The sequence below is a fragment of the Alexandromys fortis genome, unplaced genomic scaffold (genome assembly GCF_014885135.2).
Source record: "Alexandromys fortis isolate MF-2015 unplaced genomic scaffold, M_Fortis_MF-2015_v1.1 scaffold_401, whole genome shotgun sequence".
NCBI lineage: Eukaryota > Metazoa > Chordata > Mammalia > Rodentia > Cricetidae > Alexandromys > Alexandromys fortis.
Window position 1 is genome coordinate 126,076 of NW_026068282.1, and position 7,012 is coordinate 133,087.

Genomic DNA, 7,012 nt, shown 5'->3' on the forward strand with positions numbered 1-7,012 from the left:
AATAAAGAGCTAATATAAGTGGCATATATGTACCAAAGATTATTTTTACCAACCAAGATTCAAGACCCTAGTGTTCACACACCTTCCTTCAGCTGACCAATTCATCACAAAGCTAAGTGCTTCTCCAAAGGGAGTGTGCAGGTACAATTAAATTTCCCAGTTGGGCTGGAGACCGTTATAGAATTCTGCCTACTGCACTGCTTTATGCTTTGTAGAACTTTATCTTCACATATTTGATTTCATTTTTATCTTTTTCAATAATAATATTAAATAGATAAGAAGGTATTATAGCCACTTTTAATATATGTGAGAAAGTTGGAGCAATGAAAAGCAGCCATTTTGTACAGATGAAGAATTAAAACCCTTTGTCATTCAGTACTGTGACTTATAGTACCACATACCTTGTTGCTTTAAAGAATTTATAATCTAATATGGATATAATAGAAATGAAGTAGATCTCAATCTTATATAAATGTAATCTTATATAAATCTTATATAAATGTAATATAATGTAAGAAAAGTAATGCCTAGTATATTATAATTCCTTTCTATAAATGTTCACGTGAAGGAAGAAGTAGTCATGCTATAAAAATGGTTTGCAGTAGACCCCTTTAAATCATACCCATTACCATTCTCATTAGGTCAGTAACTAATGATAACTCTTTTGTGTGCTTTTGTGCCCACTACCAAAATTATTTATACTAGTGAGCAATTCAGTTCAAGTCATCTGAATTAGAGTTTAAGTTGCCTTTCATCCAGTTTTGGTACTCACTTTGCTATTTTTTGATTTTTTCATGAGCATTTTTAGGTGAGAAGTGAAGTGTGTGCTTATAGGATGGGTGTGTATATATGTGTGCATGTATATGTGGATATTTAGAGATAAAGGCAGCTGACTCAGAACTCAACTATAAACCTGCATCTGTATTTTTTGTGGTCGTACCGTCATACTGACAGTGGCATATTGACATATCGAAGTCGTATTGACAGAGTGAACCAGGTAGAGATGGCATGTGTCTACACTTGTGTGTGTATGCTTAGGTGTGTTTCAAACAGGTGAGGAAAAAAGTTGCAAAGTGACAAACCAAGATGAAGATGGTACTTAAGTATCTGGCTGTAATGGTCATAAATTCTCCAATGTCTGCCCATTGGGGAAGTTGGCTCCTTCATATGGAATTCACCTCCTGCCCTCCCTTTCCATCCCTGGCGGTGCAGTCACTTGAAGGATAGGTGGTAATAGCTTGAGAGAGAGGTGTTTCTGCTCTGCTGAGCTGTCATTGTCTCTTTCATTTCAGAGAGAACACATCTGTGCTTCCTCCCCCTGAACACAGTTATGAGCTCCAAAGGGACAGATTTTAGGCTTCTGCATTCTCCTCTAAAAAAGCCCAGCACATACTGATAAACACTTCTCATAGCAATTTGATTATGGGTGTCAGAAAGACTTTGCACGTTTTAGGACTGAAAGTGTATTGGAGGGGGTATTGTCTTTTTTTAAAATATTTTTTACCTTGCATACAAAGAAATAGATCTCATTATGACATTTTTACAAATTCATATCATTGTACATTGTTCTTATTAAGCCCACACTGCGCTCTCCTATTCCTCTGGCCCTTCTTGCTTTCCTATCCCTAGATAGTCTCCTCAATCTCTTTTCATAAAAAATATTCCATTACCAACCCTTGTTTTCCTCCTTATCTTTAGACGTCTTCCTTGCTTTTCATTGGGCTATATTTACTTTAATGTCACATACATATTTAAATCTAAATTATGTATATGAGAGAAAATATACAATATTTATCTTTGAGTCCTACTTTATACAATATTTTGCAGTTCTACCCATTTTCCTGCAATATCATAACTTTATTGTTTTTACAGCTGACTAAATCTCCATTGAACATATATGCTACATTTTGTTCATGTGTTCATTTGTTGACAGACACCCAGGCTGGTTCCAAATCCTGGCTATTGTGTGGTAGTAAATGTGGATTTGTGCGTATTTCTGTCAGATGATGTCTAGAGTGGTTCCAGTTTTGATTTTTTGAGGAATTTCCATACTGGTTTTCACAGTGTCTGCAATAGCTGACATTCTCACCAGCAGTGTATATGGCTGGCGTGCGGTGTGTGTGTGTGTGTGTGTGTGTGTGTGTGTGTGTGTGGCATTTTTGAAGATATCTACTGAAAAGGATATTAGAATACCAGAGAAGCTCTGAGCAGGGCACAGGATTTCAGAATTTCTTATCTGTTTGTAGTTGCTTGGGTTAAGATGTCTGACTATTAAAGTAGAAATATACACTGTGTGGGATATACAGAGAGAGAGAGGTGATCCCCAAGAAGTTACTTGAGGGCGAGGTAAACAACTTGGTCTCTATATTATTGGCAGAAGATCAGTCCTAGTACCCTTATTTGCGAATTTGGCTTTTCTCTCACATGAATCATGCTGTCAAAAGCTACCATCAGAAATGTCTAAGAAAGTATGCTCTTTCTGTGAAAAACTGCCCTTTCAATTTATGCATGCAAGTGTATATCATATATGCCTATCTGTGAGTATGTTCACGTGCAACTGCAGGCACCTTCAGAGTCTAGAAGTGGGCGTCAGGTCCCCTGAAGCTCAAGTTTCAGGTGATTGTGGGCTACATGTTGTAGGTGCTTGGAAACAATGTGAGTTCTCTGCAGGAGCATTGTGTGTTTTTAACTATTGAGCCATTTTCAATATTCAACCACTTTTCTTGACTCTGTGCCCCTAGCTGAGGAACTATTTGAGGGAGAGAGAATGATTTTTTTAAAGTTGTGTCTCCTGGTACTTCATCTATTATCCACCAGAGAGGCCCACACTTAGGAGTATATGAACAACACAGTTGGAATTAGTGGGTCATAAAAAGTAGAGAGGTTGTGAAGTTGGGAGTGGGTGAGGGTGTGGTGGATCTAAAAGGAGTGGGGGTGTGTGTGGCCAAAATGCATTGCATGCATGTAGGAAATTCTTTCAAAATCAATAATATATTTAAGTCAATAATAATCATAATAAAAATTCAACTAGTTCACAATATGTGCTTCCTGTGGTCAGAAAAATCTCACTCTCACCCCCCCACATACACACTTTCCTTATTTAAAAGGTGAACAAATCCTGCATATATACAAATATAACTAAATATAAATCAAATTTTATTTCTTCTGGTCTTGACTGAGTGAATAATTATATGAATTTAGCAATCCTGAAATTGAGCTCAGTTCTGTTAGTTAAGAGTAGAGTGATTTCTTACATATCATTCTGCCTTTCTGGGTCTCAGTGTTTTCAGGCATAAAACGGAGGGCAATGACACTAATGCTTACTTTATAGGGTTATATTGATGATTAAGTGAACAAATTTCCACTAAGCAGTATAGAGCCTGAAATATGGTATTCAATAAGTACTTGCTATTGTCATTCCTAGAATTAACTAGTTATAGAAGTTGGCATGGGCTGCTATATTTAGGACCAACAAGGACCCTTTGTCTTATGATTTTCCTCTGCTATTTTCCTAATGAATGCTTTACACACCGAAAAAGATGTTTTTCTGTTTTGTTTTGCTCATATTTGCCCTCCATCACTCTCCCTTGTTTCCTCCTTTTTCTCCCACTAGTTTCCTTCTTTCCTCAAAACTCATCTTCGTTCTGCTTTTCACACACACACACACACACACACACACACACACACACACACACACGGTTCCACATTTGAGAGAGCACACAGGCAATATATGTCTTTTTATATTTCCCATTATCCCCTCTTGTTCCTCTAATCTCTTAATCTCTTCCCTTTACACTTCTGAATCCTTCTTCCCCTCATCCAGATCTGATTTTCTTTCTTTCCTATTTTTTTTTCTAATTTTCTAAATAGTCTCATTTTGTGTTCTATAGGTGAGCAAATAGGAAAAGCAAAGTGAAGCAGGGAGGATCTGGGTTTCAGGCTTGTCTGGATTTAGTTGAGATTTTTATTTCCATCATGGAAGTCATACTATAAAAGAAGGAAGTTTGTTGGGTGGTGGTGGTGCAAGCCTTTAATCCCAGCACTTGGGAAGTTGAGGCAGACAGATCTGTGTGAGTTCAAGGACAGCCTGTCTCCATTCCAGATTAACTTGCATGTCCAGTTGCCTACCAATAGCAGCTATCTTCTTGGACCAAGTTGGAAAATAATTCCCTTAACGAGACTGCCTTTTATATTGCTAGGAGAGTTTATTTTCTTTTATTCTGGAAAGACCCAATTACTGCTTCCTCTTAACTGTTTTTTCTCCTCTTCATGCTAAGGGGAAAGTATTTAGATATGCTATAGATTGAATAAAGGGAGTGAAAGACGGGTAGAATGGTGAGACACATGGATTACATTCAGTGTCTTGTACTCAGAGACTAAATTAAACAGATGGGCAGAAATGTCAATTCAGCACCTAGGACTTTGCTGGCCAACTGTATGACTTGTAGCTTGCTCAAGTCTTAGCGTGTTCCACTGCCCTAGCCTGCTTTTGTATCAGAAAGTTAAACAGTCCTTTTGCTTTCCAACAGTGAAAGGCACAAAAGCACTCCATAGCAGGTCGCTACCACCAAATTTCTAGTAAGGCCTAAAACCCAACTTTTCCTCTTTGAGTTATAAATGGGACCAATTTTGAAACAAATTAGAGGCTGCTGGTGGGGGGCAACTGAGGCCTCATGGAAACAAGCCACATTTTGTGTCCTTATTAATTTCAGACCATACACAGTATTTGCTCTTCTGTCTGGAAATATCAGATAGCAGATCGACTCATCTTTTCCTGTTCGTCGCCAGTTGACTCAATCCCCGCAAATACTAGTCCCTAATAAGGCTTCCTTTTCTATTCCAAAACTTAGCTCCGTAGGTTTCAAAGTAGCCCCATATTTTCAGAGGAGCAGACTGAGGCCTAGAAAGCTCAAAAATGTCTTTTGCTTCTTAGAAATTCCCAAACCCATGGATTCTGACTCCCGAGCCACAGTCTCATGGGTATTTTGACAAAAATGGTGAATCAGTGGTGCACACACCCAGTTAAGAAGAGTTAATAATTACTAAGTAAAAATGTGTTACACAAACCTAGTGTGCCAAAATCTTGCCTGACGTTGCAGAATGAAAAATGAGGCCCTGTCTCCCACCTATCCTAGCATCCCAGCTCCCTTCCCTAGAGAGTAACTACTGTTTTTCACACATCCTTCCAAAAATAGTCTGAGCCTATACTGCCACATATTTGTCCACCTTTAAAATACATGCCCTTAGAATGTAGGCGGAACGATATCATACGTGCTGATGTTTCCAGTCAGACTCACAAATCCTGCCTTGGCAAACAACGTACTTCCAAGATCCAAAAAAGCTTACCAGCCAAACCACAGATGAGGGCAGCATGGATATGATTTTTACATGCCCATGAAAACCCTGATGTAGTACAGAACTCATTCTGTAGTGTCAAACAGTTAATCTGGACCGGAAGTTATTCCATCTGGCAGTGTCTGCTTGGAAGGGCTTATGCTCACTTGGGCGTATGCTATATGGCATTGCTCGCTGAACGTACAGCTCTCTTATGTCGCATAAAATGTATCCCGCTTAGTATCTCATGGGCTTAATTTTTCTTGTGTGTGCATTGGATGCTTGGTGGTGATTATACAGGTGCCCACAAATTTTGTGTTTTGTTTGATTTAAGGAATATCTTTGTAATGTAATGAAAGGGGTTCCTATGTCCTCTATTCTAAAGAACTCTTTTTTTTTTTTTTTTTTGAGACAGGGTTTCTCTGTCCTGGAACTAGCTCTGTAGACTAGGTTGACCTGGAACTCACAGAGATCCGCCTGCCTCTGCCTCCCAAATACTGGGATTAAAGGCATTCACCACCACTGCCCGAAGAATTCTTAATATAGACCAACTTTAAGTCATGCTGAAAACCTAAGTTTTTGAATATTGACAAAGATGACTGGTGTGGAAAAACATGGTGTACAAACGAAATCCTAAGTAATATTTACCTAGGATTAGACTTAGCCCCCAAAGACTACCAGAAAACAACGTGTTACTCACTTTCTCAAGAACAAAGGATTCCCTGCCCTGTGGGAAGTCCAAGGACCACCCACCTCCATCCAGGTCTAGTAAGGTGAGCATCCAAACTGCCTAGGTTCCTACAAAGCCAATAGGTGCAGTAGGATCAAAAACCCATTGCCATTGTTCTTGAGGTCTCAGTAGTCCTCCTTGTCCACTATGTTCAGCGAGACCGGTTTTAACCTAGGTTTTTTCAGACCCAGACCAGCTGGCCTTGGTGAGTTCCCGATAGAACATCCCCATTGTCTCAGTGTGTGGGTGCACCCCTCGCGGTCCTGAGTTCCTTGCTCATGCTCTCTCTCCTTCTGCTCCTGATTTGGGGGAGGGGGAGGGAAAGGGGAGGCTGCGGTGGGGAAGAGACAGAAATCTTTAATAAATAAATAAATAAATGAATGAATTAAAAGGACATGCAGTTGGGAGGGAATTGTGCTGTGGTACCCAATAAAGTAATCAGTGGGGGAATCAGGAATGAAGTAATAAAGTTAGACTGTACACATGAAATTCTCAATAAATAAATAAAATATAAAAAAAGTTGACAAAGAATGCAAACACAAAAAAAAGAACAAAGGAGATTACTTTCCTATCAGTTGTAAATAATTAGTGCTAGATTTTTAGACAACTGGGGCTAACGAGATGGTGCAGTGGTTAAGATCCTGCAGTAGCTGATCTTGCAGAGAACTCAGGTTCAATTCCTAATACCCATATGGTGGCTCACACTTATCTGTAATTCCAGTTCTAGGGGATTTGATGATCTGTGCAGGCACTAAGTGTTCAGGTAGCACATAGACACATAAGCAAACACTCATATGCATTAGATAAATAGTCAATTAACTCTTTAAAATTTCTTTTTTTAAATTAAAAAAAATATTATTTATTTATTTATTTATTTATTTATTTATTTATTTATTATGCATACAATATTCTGTCTGTGTGTATGCCTACAGGCCAGAAGAGGGCACC